At 40.7% G+C, this 13,604-nt stretch overlaps 1 pseudogene; it reads left to right on the forward strand.

Moving 5' to 3' along the window:
• Window positions 1-9,878: 9,878 nt before the first annotated feature.
• LOC138934316 (uncharacterized) lies at window positions 9,879-11,002 on the forward strand (annotated as a pseudogene).
• The last annotated feature ends 2,602 nt before the right edge of the window (window positions 11,003-13,604 follow it).

Genomic DNA, 13,604 nt, shown 5'->3' on the forward strand with positions numbered 1-13,604 from the left:
AAGCAGTGGTATCAACGCAGAGTACTAGTGAGAGCTAGTGAGGCCATTCCGCACACTCTCGCTTTTCGTTCTCTCTTCTTAGTGAGGCGACCTCGCACATTTAGAGTTCAACGAAGAGGCGAATATCGAAATGCTTGCCAATTAAAAATGTCGAAGACACGCCGTGCCGGTCGTGAAAATCAACTTAGACGACTAGTAGCGCAATACTATCGAGCCCTTGCAAATAATTCTTTCGAATCAACCGGTGCTAGCAATTCTAATAATCCAGTATCCGAGCAGATACCCGAAGTAAATAACGGGAGTGGTGCACTTGGACACAGTATAATTGGACACGGTGCAAATGGACACGTTACAAATGGACACGAGATTTTGCACACGGTTCAATTGGACACAGTGCATTTGGACACAGTAATTTTGGATACAGTAGCTTTTGGACACATAAGAAAATACGCATCGTTTACTTGGACACCGCTCAATTGGACACTGTTCATTTGGACACCGTTCATTTGCCCACCGTTCGTTTGGACACCGTTCGTTTGGACACCAAAATTTGATTTAAGTTATACGACGTAATCCACACCAAATTTTTGTTTTAAATAAGAAATAGGTTTGAGTTAGGTTATATCTTCCGGAAGTGGAGCCCCCCCGTAGGGGGGGCGGAACCCACTGTATCCATGCATGACATCCAAATATGCGAAAGGCTAAACAAAGTGCTAAAAGCAATGTAAAATTAATGACATCAGTATCAGAGATATATAAGTATGAATATATTTTATTTTGACAGATATTATAACCTTCAAATGTATCTCCTTTTCACGATTTCATATTTTACATAGATTTACCAGTATAAAGTGTTATAAGAATACTGATTATATTTTCCCAAAATGATTTTTATTTTTCTCCATCTGTTACATATTCAAACAAACAGTGCGCATGTTTCTGTGTACAAATGAACGGTGTCCAAACGAACAGTGGGCAAATGAACGGTGTCCAAACGAACGGTGGGCAAATGAACGGTGTCCAAACGAACGGTGAGCAAATAACGGTGTCCAAACGAACGGTGTCCAAATGAACGGTGCGCATCTTTCTGTGTCCAAACGAACGGTGTCCAAATGAACAGTGTCCAATTGAGCGGTGTCCAAGTAAACGATGCGTATTTTCTTATGTGTCCAAAAGCTACTGTATCCAAAATTACTGTGTCCAAATGCACTGTGTCCAATTGAACCGTGTGCACAATCTCGTGTCCATTTGTAACGTGTCCATTTGCACCGTGTCCAATTGTACTGTGTCCAAGTGAAGGCCACTCGTAAATAACTACATTTACAAATTAATTCCAATCAAGGTCGAGCAATCTCCACCATCGCATTTAGACATTGCGGAGAACGACCCGCGTCGCGAATATTATGAGAAGACTCAAAATTCAGAGCGTTAGCGCCAGCAGCAAATAAAAGAAATATATATTGTTGCATCCGCGGATCGAAATCGATATAACTCGAATCCGCGTGACACAACCGACACTCGCGTACCGCAAGTAAATAATTAACACTCCTTTGAAAGAACGAAAGGAACTTTAATATAATAACACAGAACACTATTATACAAGGAACACAGAACAATAACGATTATCGTAATCTCGAATACGTCCGCCCGGAATGGCATCTGTTGCGAGACTCTCAGATGGCCGATCTCTCTCCAGATGAACGCCGTTGTTTAACAACAACCCTTAGCAACTTTCTCCCGGAGACGGGTACAGCAGATTCAGGAATAACGGTCACAGACGACCCGCAGGGACGCAACACTATATACCATTGTCATTTCCATATTATACTATTTTTGTGTGTTTTATTATACCCTATAATTGCATTATCTTATTTTCAGAATATTCCTATATTTTATTGCATTACCTATATATATATATATATATATATATATATATATATATATATATATATGTATATACTATCATATCATTTCACATTACTATTTTATTGTTGCTTACAAGGTGAAATATATTCATGTGTCCGCACAGATTCTCAAGACCCCTTATACCGATTTACGAAGTACCAACCCATATTTGTCAACAGTGTTGTGATAAAATAGATCCGTCTGAAAAACCGAATTTGGCGTAAAGTTTTTAGACATACTTTAGTAATTAGCGGAATCCTTATCACTCACTATTGTGACAAATGTTGGAAAAAGCTAACTGTCTCCAGAATCGGGAATGAATGCTTTGAATGTTTTCTAAGATTTACCGAATTTCAAGAAGATTTGTCTGAAGCAACACTCGATGACGATACTACAGTTATAACAATAGAAGCCTATGAAGAACTTGAATAAGTTGAATAAAAAAAAACATATCTATGTATATATATATATATATATATATATATATATATTCCTATATAGCTTCATTTTATTATATGCATTTATACATTTGTCTTTTGCTATATTGCTACTATATTCTCGCGATCTTATTTAATCACTTTATCGTTTTCGTTATCTTTTATGCACTAATTTACTGTACTGTATTTATTTTATTGTACCATACCATATTCTTGCAGGATTAAGAGAAGGTACTGCCTTATTCGTACGTACTCCATTTAATACATTGTTTTTACATAATTTTGCTCATGACGCGCGCGTACATATCCATTTTGATATACAATTATTAAAACGAAAATATATATATACATCAAGTTATGGCCCAATTCACAAGATCGCACGGTACGGTAAATGTTGACCCAGAACCCGAAAAGAAACAAAAGTACGTAGACGATTGTGAAAAGACATCGCATTCCAAAATGTCGCTCAAGGAACGGGACGAAACAACTAAACGCCCTAACGAATCGATCGACGCGAATTCATTGTTTAGCGTACTTTCTCAAATACAATCGGAGCTATCGCAGTTACGGAAATTACCAGAGCAAGTGAATAGCTTAGAGCAGAGAATGAGCGAAGCTTCCCGCGCCGCATCCGCGTACGACGAATGCAACGATCAAATAATGCACGAAGCGGCACCACCCGTGGCGATGCCAGCATTAAAAATAAAAGACGTAGTAGCAAACATTCCCCCATTTAATGGGTACCGAATCTCCGTTTTCCAATTTGCTCGCGCATGCGAGCGCGCCCGAAATTTATTGCTCCCCGTGCAAGAACCACAACTTGTACAATTTATAATGAACAAAATTGAGGGCGACGCGTACCAGGTAGTTGAGGGAAATGTGTACATGCGCGTCGTAGACCTCCTCGATAAACTAAAAACCATTCCTGCCCCAAATAAATCCGTTGCGCAGTACCGCGGAGAATTAGCCAACGCCTACAAATCGCCCAATGAGACCATTCTAAAATATGCAGAGAGAATCAAAGATTTAAGAACCGCGATATTAGATGATAACAGACGCCAAGGGAAGAACCATCAATAACGAGGTCGAGGAGGAAGTCCTCGAAGCCTTCACGAACGGCTTACCCTCCAATGTTATCACGCGCATAGAGTATCGAAATATCGCCACACTAGACGAGGCCATCGAATGGGCCGTTAAAATTTCAAAAAATTTGGAAGTCGAAAGACAACGCGAACGACAAAATCCGCCGCGACAATTCCCACTAATGCGCTCAGATTTAGGCAACCAAAAGCCTCCGGACGCAGAACAGCCTAAATCTACATTAAAGAACCCCAATAATAATTACGTCCCACGACCTTAGATTAGACCTTTAATACCCGGACAACTCGGACCAAATTCACCAACCGTATGCAATTATTGCAAGGTCCCGGGGCATAGGGTTTCCGAATGTCGGAAATTGGCATTCAGAAACGCAGTTCAACCATCGGCAAACGCGGAGGGCCGCCCGACGGTAAGCGCGACCAGGGAACCGGCCCAAGCAACCGCGCGCTCCATCACGATACGACCAAAACCCTCGATGAGCCAGACCTGAACAGAAGAAACGAAACTCAGGGCTCGTTTTTTTCAAAAAATTCATTAAAAATTTATAACGACCCAGCGCCGGCCGTCGAACCAACTAACAACTTTGAAAGTAAAAAAGTTAGTATAGGGATAGCGAATATAGGCCAAGAAACGTACCAACCTAAAATAGCGATATTTCTGAAAAATTTAAAGGATACTGTTTCTTTATGATAGATTCGGGATCCTCTGTGAATTTAATAAAATTGAGAATATTAAAGAACATCCCTATAAATAATAAGGACACACTGCAACTAAAGGGAATTTCGAAGAAACCGATAAAAACACTGGGCTCAACCACTATCAAAATTATGGGGAAGAGAATTAAATTCTACATCGTCAAGGACGATTTTGGCATACCTGCAGACGGCATAATAGGTACTAACTTCTTAAAATACAATAATGCCGTTGTCGATTATAAACAGGGATGCCTGTTATTTGAAGATATTTAGGTCCCTTTCTTTAAAAACGAAAATACCCGCGCGATCTGTGGTTGACGTCACTTTCAATATTACGAACCCAGAGAAAAAGGAAGGATACGTTCCTCGCAACGAGCCAATAAAGGGCTTATTTTGGGGGGAAGCTCTCGTCAAAAATTCCCGAGGGAAAGGGCAAATCAAAGCCTACAATTTGACGGAGTATAATTACACGATCGAAGTGTACTCAATGCCTTTAAAGGATTATATTATACTAGGTGATTCTGAAGAACACCGCCAGAATACTTCTGATTCAATGAACCAAGGAGAGCTCTCCAACTATGGCAAATCTTCATCTTCTAAATCTATGAGCCAAGGAGAGCACTCCAATACTGGGAAATCTTCAATTTCTTCTTCGAACCTCGAGGAGTTTTGCGATTCAGCCAACTCTGAACGACTTTCCGTTTCCAGGAATCTAACAGAGTTTTCAATGAGCCATGAAGAACTCTCCAATACTGGGAAATTTTCAAGCATGTCTTTAATATCACGAGATCGGAGAGGTCTTTTTCCTAATAAGCTGCCAGCGTTCTCAAGCCTCAGGAACTCTGTTGACACGCTCCCAGGGTCAACAGGTCTGGAGGATTTTTCAGAATTAACCGATACATTCGCTATATCGCCAGACCCGAGGGTCTCTTCTGAAATTTCAGATGTAATCTCTAGCCTCGTACAACGGCTTCAAGCTCTCATAAATACAAAGCATTTAAATGAAGAAGCAGAACAGATAAAAAGCATATTCGAAGAGCATGCTGAGTGTTTTCATCTCCCAGGGGAGAATCTTAAGTCCACTACCTTCGTCCAACATTTTATATCTACTACAGACAATATACCTATACACGTAAAACAGTACAGGTATCCGCCTATCCATAAGGAGGAAATAGATAGGCAAGTGACTAAATTGTTAACGGAAATTATAGTACCATCAGCTTCGCCATACAACGCTCCCTTATGGATTGTTCCGAAGAAGTCCGCGGCTGACGGGCAGAAAAAGTGGCGAATGGTAATTTATTTCAGGAAGCTAAACAAAAAAACGATCGGAGATGCATATCCGCTGCCTAATATTTCGGAAATATTGGACCAGTTGGGTAGCGCGAAATATTTCTCTATTTTCGATCTCGCCCAAGGATTCCATCAGATACCCATGGCTGCTGGAGACCAAGCAAAAACAGCCTTTTTTACACCATATTGACATTACGAATACCAACGAATGCCTTTCGGACTTAAAAACGCACCTGCTACTTTCCAACGTTTAATGGATAACGTGCTCACAGAATTACAGGGAAGTGAACTTTTTGTCTACCTCGACGATATCGTTATATACGCCAGATCGTTGGAAGAACACAAAATGAAAATTAGGGAGCTTATGCAGAGATTGAAGGAAGCAAATCTACAACTATAACCTGATAAGTGCCAATTTTTAAGGCATGAAGAAGCCTATCTGGGACACGTTATAGGAGGTGACGGTTTAAGACCAGATCCTAATAAGATTATTGCAGTTAAAAATTTCCCTGTCCCTAAAACTCATAAGAACATTAAACAATTTTTAGGCTTCGTTGGATACTATCGTAGATTTATAAAGGACTTCTCAAAAATTGCTAAACCACTGACCGACCTATTAAAGAAGGATAAACCATTCATCTGAACCACCTTACAAGAAAATTCTTTTAACACACTTATAAACGAACTTTGCAAGGAACCCATCTTACAATATCCAAATTTTAACGAACTTTTCCTATTACCCACAGATGCGAGTGGATACGACATAGGAGGCGTATTAAGCCAAAGCGAAGCTGAAAAAGATTTACCAATATCTTATACTTCCAGAACGTTGAACGACGTCGAAGGGAAATACTCCACTATTGAAAAGGAGTGTCTGGCTGTTATGTATTGTGTCACGCACTTCCGTCATTATCTATACGGCAGACGGTTTACCATCTTGACTGACCATAAACCCTTGGTTTGACTAAACTCAATAAAGGACCCCACTTCAAGGCTGTGGAAATGGAGGTTAAAACTTTCAGAATACGATTACGAAATTAATTATAAAGCGGGAAAAATTAACCTAATCGCCGACGCTCTCTCTAGAAATCCATACACTTCAGATGTTTTCACGCTCCCTTTAACCACATTAAACGACAGCTCCAATGAGTCCCTTTTCTCTTATCAAACAGCCCAGTCGATAACTGAGCAATCTAGACCTTCCATTACTAACTTACCCAGCAATGATATACCCGAAGACTCTCCACACCGAATATTTATCAGAGATCTAAACGAGGATACTTTATTAATCCCTCCCATCATTACCGATGAACCACAACTCCCATTTCTCGTAAACCCAGAAGAAGAAATAAATTCAAACGACCAACTAATGGAACTTGACGAGGACGAATCAATGACGGACGAGAACTCCGAAAATGAAACATGAAAATGAAGCAGATTCCCCTCAACCCAGATCCTCGGACAACGAAAGTCCTTTTCAAATAAATGATACTCGTGACTCTCTGCTTATTAGGAAGGATCACCACGTTATTTTCGTAACCCTTAACGGAGCCCCTTGTGATAAAGGAGCGAAAGATTACCAGAGGGAAAATAAACTCCCAAAATTTGAAGAACTTACATTCACAAGAGCGCGAGTTACAAATTTAAATAATGGAAATTTTCTAATAAGTCTTCCGATAAAACAAGATGATAAAACCATTATTAAACGGAGCGATATTCAAAATTGTATTCGGTCACTACGTGATGTTGTGATAGAACTGGGACTGAAATCTATTAGTATTGCTCAGAATGATTTATACCATACGATTCCCTGGAACTTTATGTCTAAAACTCTTAGAGCAGTGCATGCCACAATCTGCACATTTCGGCCGATTTCCGAGAGTCAACGCCTATCGCGCCCCCCTTGTGTCTTGAGATCCTCAACTAGCAACCGTAACCAAGCGCGCGGCGCTCTGCTTCAGGTACAGTGCATCTATACCGCGAAGCTGTTCCATACTCCCTTACTGCCAAATATCAATGTTTTAAACGCGATCTTTTTAGAATTTTTTAAAATAATTAATTCAAGAATAAAGTTTCAATACTCGATTATTAATTACATTTACAATATAATAATTCTAAAAATATTACGTTATTCTAATTTATATAATGACATCATATACTGGGAATATCCAACAGTCTATAACTTAAATAATATCGTTCATAAGTATTTCGTGCTTTTAATAAAAGCGTCTTTTATAAAACTTTAAATTTACAATTATTTATTAATTTATATATCGGAAAGAGTTTCCGCGCGCGACACATTTAACAAATTTAATCTATCGAATATAATTTAATAATATTTTAGAATTATTATATCGTAAATGTAATTAATAATCGAGTATTGAAACTTTGTTCTTGAATTAATTATTTAAAAAAATTCTAAAGAGATCGCGTTTAAAACATTAATATTTGGCAGTAAGGGGGTACGGAACCGCTTCGCGGTACAGATGCACCGTACCTGAGGCAGAGCGCCGCGCGCTTGGTTACGGTTGCTAGTTGAGGATCTCAAGACGCAAGGGAGGCGCGATAGGCGTTAACTCTCGGAAATCGGCCGAAATGTGCAGATCGTGGCATGCACTGTCCTAGAGGATTTTTAGTAGAGTTATCTTTAACAATAACAATCTGCAAATCTCTAATTTGTTGTCCCGACCCAAGGGAACGACAGAATATTATTTACGAAAAACACGCTACGAAAATCGGGGGACATAAAGGCGTAAATAAAACTTATCACCGAATAAGACAGAATTATTATTGGCCCACAATGAAGAAGGATATACAAGAGTACATCAAAAACTGCAGAAGCTGTCAAATAAAAAAACTTACCCGGGTGAAAACAAAACAACCTATGATGATTACTGGTACCCCGGGAACCGCCTTCGATAAGATATCAATGGACGTTGTAGGACTGTCACGTCTCAGTATTTGAAGTTAATAAAAAAAAAATATTAATTTAAATTATTAATGCTAAATAATTTCTTAAAACGTGACTATATCAATTGAAATAATAGTAGTAGTGAGTCTGTGTTTAATATAGAGTTTAAGTATTTAAATTGAATAAAATGTTTATTTCTTAAGATGTTTTATTTCTTTTTCGGTCACCCTGCATTCACCAGGTCTACCGGGGACCAGAAGACTTATAACTTGTCGCTGTGAAATCGGTATTACCTTGACTCACCAGATTTTTGTATCTAAATACGTGCTGTATGATGTTCTCTAAACACACTGGGTTTCCTCTTACGGATGGTCTTCCGAAGGCTCCAAAGAATTTACTGCGTCTGCTGACTACAGTGGACGATGGCCGATCGAGGATGTAGGAATGGCCGATCGTTAAATAATTACGAATCGTTGCAATATAAAAAGAATCACTTTATTTATACTCAACGTTAAATTTCTATTATTATTACAGTCGCTATGCTAGCGGCTGGTAAACTCCGTTTCAGAGTATATCTAAGAGTCTTAAAGACTTGTACAGAAGTTTGACGACGCGTAACGCCGGATTACTGACGCTTGACAAAGGGATTCGGGACTCGAAAGTAGTAAACGTGTTAACAGTTTGCCGTCGCGAATAGTAATGCTGGTGTGACGTCCTAATCGCACGTCTATTTTTTAAATAAACATTAAATTATTATTAACGCACCCATAGGAGGTGAAAAGAATAAAATTCAAAGAGAATTGTTCGTTCAGTAGAGAGTGCAACATTAAATGTAAGACTTGTATTTGCGAATCACCCCTTATATAGCCAACGTTCAAACGCGCCAGCGGGTGACGCAGAAATAACCATCCTATGTAGACCATAAGAATAATTAATAATTTATATTTGCATTTAAGATTGCACAATTCTGGAGCCATTGCAATGGGAACGGGCCAACAGAGCATCATACAAGGCCTCAAGAGAAACAGCACGAACACGCGTTCTATTACACTAGCAGGCTCCACCTCCGTGGACGGACGATGTTCCGGAACGGAATATAGCGATGCTTTTGGAACTTGGGAAGACGTCGTCGTCTAAACCGTCGTCAAAGTAACTTTACGGGATTTCGAAGCCTCGATTGACCGGAAATCAAACGAGGTGATCCTCCCATCTGGCGTACATTGCAAGGTACCGCCAGGTGAATGCCTTGATACCGACGGAGCAGAGACTTACTGGAGTATCGCCCCACGAGACAGCTGCCATTTCGACAGATACGATGTCCTCTACGAGGGAATGGCCAACAAACTGACCGCCAAAGGGAACTACACAACACCAACGGTATATACGGTAACAACCAAGGAGACCACATTTGCGCTTACTAAAACAACGGAGCTCAATTTATGTGGATACCACCTGCTACAGACCAAACATCCGAAACTATCAATCCTGGAAACACAGCGAGGCAAAACCTTTAAAACTCGAGCCAAAGTATCCGTCAATAATTTAGACATATTCTCTTACGTAAATTCGAAATTCCTGTATGTGGAGAAACACATCAAAACACAGCTAACACAGTTGTACCGAGACACCATGGAACAGAAATGTGCCTTGGAGAAACAGGTACTACAAAACGCCCTCTCCCTGGCGAGCATAGCGCCTGACGAGATGGCTTACAGAATAATGAAGGAACCAGGATACACCGCAATAATGGCCGGCGAAGCCATGCACCTGATCAAGTGTGTACCTGCAGAGTGTCGTTTACGATCCGTGGAAGGCTGCTACAATGAGCTACCAGTCACCTATACGAACCAATCAGTATTCTTACTACCTGGATCCAGAATATTCACCAAAACAGGAACACCGAAGGATTGCAACGAACTCCTGCCAACCATGTACAAGATCTATAACACCTGGTACCGGTTAATGCCAAAACCAGTTGAATCAATGGCACCACCAACGATACAACCGTTAACGAAACCAACGTGGAAGTATGTCAGCCCAACATCTCTCGCCACCAGCGGCATCTACACGAACGAGGACCACGATCGTTTACGTGATAACATCATGTTTCCCATGGAAAAACCTTCCATGCTAAACACAATCGCACGAGGAGCAATGGGTCAGGAGATTCCAGCGGGTAGTTTGTCTCTGATAAATTTATTCGACGAGAAAACGCTGGACCAGATTGCAGAAAGCGCAGGCATGCGTCTCTGGAAAGGATTTATAACATTTGGATCCGCCAGTGCATACTCGCAATATTCATGGTCATCCGGCTCGCGAAATTAATAGTGGACACAATCATCCATGGTTATGCTCTCCATTCAATTTACGGATGGAGTCTACACCTACTGGGAGCAATATGGACATCAGTAACAAATCTACTCCTGTACATGGGAACTCCGAACAAAAGAAGCGACAGAGGCAACGACGGGAACCAGCGCCCCAACCAAATACCCCCGACAGACAAAGAGTTATCTCCCATAACCCCTTCAAAGACCGAAAATCTGCACCCTAACCCTCCCCCCCCAACACTAGAAGAAATAACCCTACAACCCCGAGTGATTTACACGAGTGAAGTGCGCAGAGACTTTAAGGAACTCAGGAAATTGTTAGATGAATAAGAATAAGATAAAGTATAACATAAGAAATAGCGTAAAACGTTAAATAAATATTTACTTGCATGACTTTGTACGTATACATAAAGGAAAATGTCGAATCACGGTTCAACATTTTCTTTTAAGGGGGGAGGTGTCACGTACCGCGACCATTTTTCCGAATTTCCTTCCTTTATTACATTCTTGAAACCGGTTAAAAGAACACTAAGTCCCTTTTACGATTCGAAAAGCCCGCCTTTGGCGGCCATGACACCTTGCTTCTTCTAGTAGCTAAGCGCGGCGCTACCATAGTAGCGTGTCGTCCCACTACCTCGCGATCCCACCACCACGTACCCCCACTTGCAGGCCCCGACTTCATCAGTCTCATCCGCGATCTCAAGTCGACAACAAGTCGAAATCGGGACTCGACATCCAACTCAAAGCTAAACTCTAACTCCAACTCGAATTCTAGTTTAATTCTAATTATACTCTAACTCTAAACTCTAGTTTAATTCAAACTTTAATTCTAACGTTAAACATAAGTTCTCAAGTGTACTAGCCACTGTGTATAAGTAGTGAATAAATATATTTTAGTGTATGCTAAATTCTTGCTAATTATTTTAACGATAAAGCCTTTTTTCTCTACCGAGCGTACTTCGTGCTTCGTTAACGCTAACACATAATCAACGTATCGTTTTATTTCATTTCGCTACGCGACTACTAAATTTTATTCGTTATTCTTAAATATTTGTGCCACGCGTACTCAAGTGGGAAACTAAAATTCAAATTTCGCCTGGCTTCATTCGTTCCATACTCACGGACACATACACACCTAATAGCAATACAGCAGTGCGGTCCCTCGCACGCCACTATTGTTATTAGATATTAATACGCAATACAGCAAGAGCGGCCCCTCGCACGCTGTATCACATACCACACATATTCTTAAGCACGGCAGTGCGGTCCCTCGCACGCTGCGCGACTATACATACAATCAACGTATAAAGCCAGTGTTCTTGATCCCATCTGTAATACTAACAAATGCCAAAGAACAGACGAGGCGGAGTAAAGAAACGTGCGCGACATCAACTGATAGAATTATCCATCGAGCCTGTGAAGTCCTACGAGTCTCAGTATATCGGGGTAGAATCGCGCTACGACCTTGAATACGAGGCATTCTTTAAGCATAATACAGTAAATTCAGTCGTGGACCTGAACAATAATAATAGCATTAACCTCGTGGAGTGGCCAAATAAATTGACTGCCATAACTATTGAACACCCGTGGATCCCGCCTTTCGACATCAACGAAAAGGATCCGAGACGGACAAGGTACCTCCAAATCCGAGCAGAAGTCCTATACCATTGGTACGACGCCGCAACGCCTGAGCATTGGGGAACAGCAGACCACCCCGTGTTACTGGAATAATACGCCGCTCCAAGGTAGGATTGTATCTATATTTTATCTGGTCACATCTTTACCTCTGGTGCTCCTAAATCAAATCCCTTAGGAAAGCCATTAAAGAAAAACCTCTTTTGACCCAAAGCCATTAAAGACCCTTTCTTCCCAAATCCATTAGGAAAGCCATTAAAGAAAAACCTTTTTTGACCCAAAGCCATTAAAGATCCTTTTAACCCAAATCCATTAGGAAAGCCATTAAAGAAAAACCTTTTTGACCCAAAGCCATTAGAGACCCTTTGAACCCAAATCCATTAGGAAAGCCATTAAAGACCCTTCTAAAACCAAGTAACAATACATCTCTAGAGGTAATTAGAAACCAACTTAGTTCCTACTGTTATCTTAGTCAACCATCTATGTGTCCATCGTTCATACATGATGTGCAACGGGTATTCGGGATAGAAGCAACGCAGACCCTTCCCTCCTACTTTTGCGTCCGAACGTTTGGACGATGTCACGCATTAACTAAATTTGCCCTTTGCAACGATTGTTATCGCGATCTTTCAAACATCGAATTGCGCGAGTGGTCCGCGGTATCTTTGCATATAGTCGAAATAGGTTACTACGCACCCGGTAAAATTGTATGTTGTAAATGCGACAATGCCTTGAGTTTCGCTAGACCAGGAATTTCGTGTCGTTTGTGTACCGACAAGTTAAACGAATTCGACCAAAACCCTACGAGCATAAACGGTTTAATTAATAATCTTGAACGAAATAATCTGGTGCTCCGCACTGAGGAAGTGCCCCAGCTGCCTAATCTGCACCATTAACTACAACTCGCCTTGGCTCGAATCTCGCAATTGGTCGCGATCTTCACTAATCTCTTCGCGTATTCTACGAAAATCCGGTAATCCTCAGTCGCAGGTTATCCCCGGAAATATTCCGAAACAGCGACATAGCCCGGTGCAAATCCGAGAACGCGAATTCACCGATATCGCGCCGCGATATTACCGGGACGTAACAATTCCTCAATTTCTTTGATGTTGTACAAGAATTTTCGATAAATCACTCTTACTGACACGTAACTAAAACGTCACGAGCGTTCAAAACTCGCCTACATAGCGATCATGCCTCTGTGTGCTGTAATGGGTTATTCCTTAGTTTCCTTGATGTTGTACAAGAATTTTTGACAAATCTCACATACTGACACATAACTAAGACGTTCCAAACG

The sequence above is a fragment of the Polyergus mexicanus genome, unplaced genomic scaffold (assembly GCF_030449975.1).
Source record: "Polyergus mexicanus isolate NDT 795.1 unplaced genomic scaffold, iyPolMexi1.0 SCAF_6, whole genome shotgun sequence".
In the NCBI taxonomy this organism is placed as follows: domain Eukaryota; kingdom Metazoa; phylum Arthropoda; class Insecta; order Hymenoptera; family Formicidae; genus Polyergus; species Polyergus mexicanus.